The 9131-nt window shown below is 35.2% G+C and overlaps 1 long non-coding RNA gene across 1 annotated transcript; it reads left to right on the top strand.

Annotated features, from left to right (window-relative positions):
• The first annotated feature begins 5948 nt into the window (after positions 1-5948).
• Positions 5949-8182, top strand: LOC112057831 (uncharacterized). The gene is made up of 2 exons (XR_008251554.1): positions 5949-6896; positions 7546-8182. It is a non-coding gene; the product is annotated as an uncharacterized LOC112057831 (long non-coding RNA).
• The last annotated feature ends 949 nt before the right edge of the window (positions 8183-9131 follow it).

Below are 9131 nucleotides of genomic sequence, written 5' to 3'. Positions count from 1 at the left end.
AGAATCTAAAAAGAGTTTTTAATGAAAGCATCGTCACAAGCTCTCTATAATACGCTTTACCAAAGTCGGTACACGATTGGCAACATTGCTTAGTTAATTGGATTACTGGATCCAACCGGTTCCAAGCGGATTTGTGAACGGTTTATTTTTTAAGCCTTTTTAAAACTTTTGGATTCCTATTAGTTGCATAACATAAGCTGAAATGTCGAATCCTGCAAACCAGGGATGAAACTCAAATTCAAATTCGTTTATATCAAGTAGGCTTGGTTTGAGAATCAAGTCAAGTTTGACTATTTGTAGAGACCACCGGTTTGGAAGGCAGGTTCTGCTGAAAATAACCGTCAAAATTAAAAAAAAAATCAAAATTTATTTATTTTAATTAGGCCAATTAGCCGTAAGTCGTTACTGTGTGACTGTGTGAGCCGACTACCTCACCGTGCCGAGTCTAAGACCTTTAACCGCGAATCTCGTTATCAACCCAAATTCGGCTCACTGCTGAGCTCGAGTCTCCTCTCAGAATGAAGGGTTGTGGATTTCCATCCTCCTCCTAACAAGTTAGCCCGATTCCATCTTAGACTGCATCATCACTTACCATCAGGTGAGATTGTAGTCAAGGGCTAACTTGTAAAAGAAAAAAAATGAAGTACCATGAAAACTCTCTCTATTCACCTCCTGAGGCTAAGAAAAAACACGTTTACGTTAATTATCAGAAAGCATTGTTCTGCAACATGGTCAGAAAGTATTATAATGCAAAATTAATACTCTTTCAAAGCGAATATTGAATTTTAATGAACTAGGTACATTGATTCTGTATACTATTCAGGCTATTGTCTTGCTTTTCCAATATTTTGTCTATTCGCGTTGTTGTTATAATGAAGTTATGTTTTCATCAATACTTATTGTGTTTTAATATTGTTGTTTTATAATGAAGTTATGTTTTTATCAATACTTATTGTTTTATTGAATTCTAGCGGACGCCCGCGACTTCGTCCACACTTAGACCTCTTTAATCCAGCCCTTACAGTAGTATCGCTGTAAAAATGGAGTTGCTTCTCCCGTTTTCCCAACATTTTTCTTCACTGCTCTCTTCCTATTGATCGTAGCGTGATTAGAAGTATACTATAACCAGAAGTATGAATAATAGTAAAATTGTACCAAGTTTCGTTAAAATCCGTCGAGTAGTTTTTGTTTCTATAACGAACAATACGTAATATTTTCATCTGTCTGTCTGTAGACAGACAGATGAAAATATTACTTATTGCATTTTTGGCATCAGTATCGATCGCTAATCACCCCCCGGTAGTTATTTCACGTACAGAATTGACGTCTCTACAGATTTAATAATTTAAAGTTCAAAAGCTAATAATTTTGGTCCAAGGCTAAGTGCCTTCATTATTTTATTACAAAATCCTGTATTTTATTTTTAAAAGAATGTATTTGGTTTTTAATATAAGACTGGTACTTTTTTTACCCATTACAACAGAAGTGGAATTATCCACGAATAAATAACGTAGCGTAAAGAAAATAAACCGTTGACGGAGAAATATATAGACTTATCTCGTTTCTTTATCGAGTCTTTTTTTAATGATTACGATTTTTTTAACGATTATCTTTCTAAAATTAAGTGGCATGAAGTGCTTTTGGGGGATTCAATTAATGACGTAGTAGACATTTTTTACTCGTACCTAAACGAATGTATAAAGCAATTTATTCCGGTAAAAGTAAAATTCAAATCTAACTTTCCTGTTTGGTACTCAAAGTCTTTGATCCATATAATAAAAGAAAAGCTTCAAAAGCACAGGAAATGGAAGACGGGAAATAACCCACGAGACTATGATGAGTTTGCAATATTGAGGACGCGACAAAAACTTGTCCAGAAGAAGTGCTTTTCTTCATACTCTGAGCGTATGCAAACTTATATCCATAAGGACCCGAAAATGTTGTTTTCCTACATGAAATCTCTGAGGACTAATACAGTTGGCTACCCTACTAAACTGACGCTAGGACAAACAACATACACGGATTTAATTTCGGCTAGCAATGGGTTCAGTAAATATTTTGAAAGTGTTTTTGCAAAACCTGCGACATTGTACGATGCCCCGCTTTCTATCAGCACGACACAAAATGAATCAATTTGCAAAATTATAACTGACGAAACCGAAGTCCGTAAATTGTTAAAAGCTCTAAAAACCAACAAAGGATCCGGCAGTGATGGCATTCCCCCTATATTCCTAAGCAAGTGCGCTTCTTCTTTGGCTAAGCCTCTGTCCATCATCTTTAACTTATCTATAAATTCTTTCTCTACCTTCCCCGATAAATGGAAAGAGGCGTTAATCGTTCCAATTCACAAAAGTGGATCAAAAACTCTGATAGAGAATTACCGGCCCATATCCATCCTAAATGTTATGAGTAAGCTGTTTGAGACGCTTGTCTATAGTCACATTAGCCCTGTTATCTCAAGGTCGATCCCAAACCAGCAGCACGGATTCATGAGGAATCGCTCTACTGTTACGAATTTGGCTATATTTACTGACTATGTGTTGAGAAGTATGGATCAAAGATGCCAAGTAGATGTAATATATACAGATTTCGAAAAAGCCTTTGACCGTGTCGATCATGTAATCTTATTACAAAAGCTGAGCACTTTAGGGATAAACGGAAGTCTCTACCGATGGTTCACATCTTACATTAAAAATCGCATGCAAGCAGTGGTATTGGGATGCGCCAGGAGTAATTTTATATCAATACCCTCAGGGGTACCCCAAGGATCTATTTTAGGTCCTCTTTTGTATAATGCTTACCTGTTTGACATAGGAAACAGCTTTGCTCACGCCGAACACTTGTTGTTTGCAGATGATAAAAAAATTTTCCTTAAAATACGCAACCAGGATGATTGTCATAAGTTACAACAAGATCTTGATGCCTTAACTGAATATTACTCCAGAAACAGAATCATTGTAAATGTTAATAAATGTCATCACATAACTCTGAGTCGTAAAATAAACTCAATAACATTCGACTATAAGATTAATAACATGCAAATTGTTAAGGTTAATACTGTTAGAGACTTAGGCATAAGCGTTGATAGTAAACTCTCTATGAATGATCATGTTGATGTAGTAGCTGACAAAGCGTACAAACAACTCGGTTTCATAAAGCGAGTAACACGCAACTTTAATAATATTGAAGCCATAAAAACACTATACTTCGCGTATGTCCGAAGTACCCTTGAATACGCTAGCAACATCTGGTCGCCCTACTATGTCATACACACACAACGGCTTGAGTCCATCCAAAAACAATTCCTTAAATATTTGGCATTCAAGGAATTTAAAATATTTAATAGTTATGAGGATGCTTGCAGGCATTACAAAATTGACACACTAGAAAGGAGAAGAAACTTGAGTGATATGATACTGCTTCAAGCAATTTTAACAGGCAGACTGGATTGCCCTTCCTTGTTGTCAAATTTTTCTATCAACGCTTCATCTTTTAGACCACTACGTCGACACACAGCGTTACTGAGTGTTCCCAAATGTAATACTATATATGCGCAAAATTCTATAGTATTACGTCTGGCCCGAACATATAATAAAGTTTATTACAATTTAGATTTATTTTACCTATCTAAAACACAACTTAAAAAAGAAGTGATTAAGTCACACAGAACTTTATAATTTACACTTACACACACACACACACACACAAACACGCAAACTTACACACACACTTACAAAATTTTTTTAAGATTTTTTAGAACACTTTTATCTTTTAATGTTAATATAGGTACCCGAAATTGTATTGTAGCTTTGTATAATATGTATATTCTGTAATCTTTGTGGCCTTAGTTTTAAGCTTATGTAATCTAATAATTATGTTCCTACTGTTACGCTGTTGATTACAAATAAATCTATAAAATAAAATAAAATAAAATGTTTGTTACCTTATACCTTCGTAATTTCTTTACCAATTATAAAAATTCTTTTTTGTTTGAAAGAGTATACTTCCAGATTTAATTTTCATGAAAATCTGTTCTGTAATTCTGTGTTAAAATGAAAATTACCAAATTGCCCGTACTTGTGGCGGTGGCGATTCCGTTCACCGCCTTCAAAGTGATCAGAAGCTAACAAATAAGATTTTATTTTTCTTTTTTTAGTTTATTTTGGTGGTTTTCAAGTCGGTTGAATTTTTTCAATTTTATGAAAGATGTTATACGTTCCACAGATTAGGAATACAGTATCTACCGTAGATAGATCTACGATATCCATAGACATAAGAAAGTAAACGACATTGCTACGATCATAGATCAATGTCGTTTACTTTCTTAATACATTACAATACACATTACACATACAATTAACGAATCTGTGACCGAGATGGCTGACTGTCAAATTCTACATGGATGTTTTATGATTTAATAATAAATCTACATGAATAGTTGATGGATTGTTATGTTAAAGCTTCAGGATTATATCTCACAAGGATATTAAATACCACAATAGTTTCTACAAATTTAAAGAACATTTAGACACTTTCAAATATGGGTGCGTTGGAAGATTTACCGGTGGTTGGATCGTTCTTTGGTGTTGATCTCAGGACGGGATCGATGATAATTGCCGCTTTAGGTGTGGTTAGTAGCTTGATACGAAACTTAAGGCTCGACTTTTCCGTCTATGCTAATATTACTGCGTCCGCGTGGAATTCAGTTTTTCGCACAAACCCCGCGGAACCATGAATTTTTCGGGATAAAAAGTAGCCTATGTGTTAATCCCGATTTCCATTCCAAATTTCAGCTATATCGCTTCAGTAACGGAACGCAGCGTAAAGGAGGAACAAACATACATACTTAAACACAAACTTTCGCCTTTACAATATTAGTGTGATAGAGATAAAGTTTGTGGTAGTGTAGGGGGTAATCTTTGGATCTTTTGAACCGATTTTGAAAAATTATTTTACCACTAAAATGCCACGTAATTTGTGATTGGTAAAGGCTATCTTATGTCAGTATTCTCACGCGAACGCGAGTGAAACCGCGGAGCGTCGGCTAGTAAAGAAATCGACCTAGTTTAGGATAGTTGTAGATCTCAGAAAAGTTTCGGCTAATTAACTCTTAAGCCCTGCTCAGACGAGAGACGATTATTCCCTAGGGATAAAAGACAGCAATAAAATCGAATGGTGTGGAAAGATGCCACGATCTTAACGCAAAGTCCGGTCTGTGAATGTTCGCAGTTGTTTGAATGACTTTTTTTCGCATAATTTTTGAGATGTCGTACCATAGATATTTAAAGTGTTAATATATTCAACGAAGCGAGATAAAATACGTAAACAACATGACCGTTACTAAGTCACAGGAGTGCGAGAGTATTATCTCTTGAATGAATTAATGATGAATGAATAAATGAATGATATTTTATTCATAAAAATGTAGGTTTAACATAATGGTACATATTATAGAATTGAGCCTTTATACATTTTACCATAACTGGCGTATGAATTATCTGTTGCCGACTTGGTTGCATTATTTATCTTACAATATTAGATAGAATAATTACAAAATAGGTAGTTTAGTGAATCAGAAAATAGAGTTTGATGTAGAGACGTAAGAAATTATAACGTGTAGAAAAGTTTTTTGTATATGAGTTACAAACGCGATCGCAACTTTGTGAATTTTTCAACCGATGTAAAAAGTAAATACGTACGTTAAGTTCAAATTAAAATGGACCAAAAAAAGCATTGTAATGTACTTCATGGACTATTGTCAGAATTAAAATTTAAACCAAAACTTTCCAACCTCCATTTAATTTGGCGCAAACAGAGCGTCCCATTCCGAACTTTACACATTACACCTAATGGAGGAACGCAAATGTAAATGAGATGAAAATTTTAAAACAAAACAAAACCAAGATATTTTATACATAATACGAGTAAAACGTTCGAAGCAGTGACACCGGTAAAAGGACTCCGTTACAACTCTGCATATTAACTGTCTATTTTTATTTATTTTGTTTTTTAAGTTTTCACACTTAGGGTTATACCACACGTATCAACTCTGAAAAAGATCATCACCGTAGTATTTAGAGCCATCACGGCCAGTCGATTATTTTACGATTCTGATTAGTGTGTGCTGCAGTAAGGACTTTATACAAAGAATATTAAACGGCTGAAGAAGTGACTATCCTTTCCGAGTTTACTATGCTCTAACTCTTTACACTTAAAAGTCGTCGTCAACAAGGCGACAGTCTAAATATAAAGACTTCGAGTAAATTTAGGCGAGCTGATTTAAGCAAAAACCTTTCGGAGTTCATGTAGTGCACACTTATGAACTCTGTAATTTATCATAAAGGCGTTTTACGAGTTCTTATATTTATCGCGTTGTTGATGACGACGCGAAAGACGATACTATGATGATACCTCTCCGACTTCATGTGACTGAAGTGACTTTTTACGTTAAGGCTATCGTCAGGTAGACGACGAAGCAAAATCCCTTTCAGAGTTGTTGTGTGCCATGACCTTAAAACTACAATTTTTTTTTTTTAAATATGTTGACTTGACCTCATTTGAACGAGAGTTAAAAAGCGTAAGCATTCATTCGCACGAGAGGTTTTTTTTAAAATGCAACACTGCTCGTTAAAAAAGCGTCGTGTAACGCTGTCTCGTGCACATAATATATAATATATTTGTTGTATTTTAACGTCCATTAAAAAACCTTACGTACGAATGAGATCTTAATGATTTAGGGAATCCAAAATCCAATATTTCTTTGTTTGTTTCAGGTACATCCGATGGCCTACGGGTGCACATTGTTCATATCCGTCAGTTACCTGTTGGTCACGATATGGATCATGGTGGCACTGTTCTTCGCAGCCAGTATTATTCTGTTCTGCGGTCTAATGAAGGTGCAGTTTATATTTAACTAGCCGACACGACAAACGTTGCTCTGCAATATAACTTAATTTCATACAAAAATACTCAACATGAGGTCACATTCAAGGGTTATTTTTTAATGAATTCATCATTAGCAACTGATTTTAACGACACATGACTGGGCCAGCTGGTCTATTTATTAACTTCGTCTATATTAACATCCTAATATAATTAACATCAAATCAATAACAATCACATTTTTAGTATTCTGTAACGCCCTTTACTAAAACGATGCCATCACAATGAGATCTGGACAGTAATAGTAATCATTTAGCTGTCATTGTGATGATGTCATTTTCATTAACTTTCGACTTTACGAAATAAAAAAATGCGGTTGTTATGAATAGCCGTGATAGCCCAGAGGATATGCCTCTGCCTCCGATTCTTCGCAACTTCGCAGCTATGTGCATTTTAAGAAATTAAATTTCACGTGTCTCAAACGGTAAACAAAAACCACGTGAGGAAACCTGCAAACCAGAGAATTTTCTTAATTCTCTGCGAGTGTGAAGTCTGCCAATCCGCATTGGGCTAGCGTGGTGGACTATTGGCCTAACCCCTCTCATTCTGAGAGGAGACGGAGGAGGAGGAGATGATGATGATGGTAGATAAGAATTCTCTTAGGATGACGCTGTTCTCTGCGCGATCTGGATATGGTACGCGCTGATATTCGTGATGGCAATGCTTGTGATGATGACTCTCCTCGCCATCGTGTTCACCTCCAGGCACCAGCGGCCCAGAGTCATCATTGTCATACTTGGCATGCTCTGGTACATTTGTAAGTTGTCTACCATTTCTTAAACACAAACTAGGCCACGCATAGTATCTTATCTTTGAAAGCTAGTTATTATATCTGCCATAATAGACTTTCTTAGTAAATCTATAAAAGGAGGATATCCCATTATGCGTGTTTTTGTTGTCTCCGAGTATAAATTAAGAGTATGCTAATAGTAAAGCAATTTTGTAAAAGTAACAGGTATCTGCGATCATTACTTTCGGAGCTACAGGGATTTAAAGGGTCAGATTTGCGGCACTCCCACGTATCCCTGAAAAAAGCCCCATACAAAATGGTACGAATTAATGACGTCGTATGTACATAATGATCGTTAGATCTGTATGGGCGTTCAAACAAAATTACTAATATTGTTATTATTTGTGCGTTTATGATTATAATTCATGTATTAAAAAATGTCACATTTAATGTAAAGAAACTAAAGCGGTATGAATTTTCAACTATTTACGATAAAAGATTTTTAATAGATTTTGAAATTTTATTAACTTATTTATTTTGCAAATATCCAGTCAATCTTTGCTTTGTATGTATAAATTACTTAAAATTGACCTTATTTACTCACTCACTCTACTCTACTACTATTGGTGAAAATTGTAAGTAAATCCGTTCAGTACGGATAATCTGTAAGTTTGTCGCAAATAGACAGACAGACTTCGTTTTATATATACTATCGTAATATGTATACTATCCTGGAACTTATAAGTATAAAGGTCAACTTTATGACACCCGGTGTCACATGGTTAGCAAAGACGCGCAACCTACCTAATGTATTAACTCTTGACTTGAGTCACGTTGTAGCGAGCTGTAAGACCAAGAAATAAAGAACAAAAAAGCGTCGTAAAATGAAATAAAACTGAATTGAACTTGGAGGCAATTAGGGGATGTTTTGGTGGCAGAAAAGAGCATGGTGGTATCCCAGTGCAAACTCTTTTACAATCATCATCATCATCATATCAGCCGATAGACGTCCACTGCAGGACATAGGCCTTTTGTAGGGACTTCCAAACATCACGATACTGAGCTATCTGCATCCAGCGAATCCCTGCGACTCGCTTGATGTCGTCAGTCCACCTGGTGGGTGTCGACCAACAATCTTTTACAATGAATCTTGCTATTTATAAAGTGTAAATATTGATTCTAATGCTAACGTCATGATGATAATGTCATTAATACAAATCATAATATTGATGCTTTGTTTCAGTAACAATCTATTTCATACTGGTCGTGAACAGCCATCGTAAGACGTTGATCATCAACGGTTTGATTGATCAGGATCCAGAATACACAAACATAAATAATTCAATAATATACTATAATTTAATTAATTAACATTACAATTAGTACAATGTAATTTTTATTGTTCTTTTGAAATAAATTAAATTACATTACAATCATGTATTTTTAACCGACTTCCAAA

This window comes from Bicyclus anynana, chromosome 16, assembly GCF_947172395.1.
Source record: "Bicyclus anynana chromosome 16, ilBicAnyn1.1, whole genome shotgun sequence".
Lineage (NCBI taxonomy): Eukaryota > Metazoa > Arthropoda > Insecta > Lepidoptera > Nymphalidae > Bicyclus > Bicyclus anynana.
This window is presented reverse-complemented; position numbering and strand designations above follow the sequence as displayed.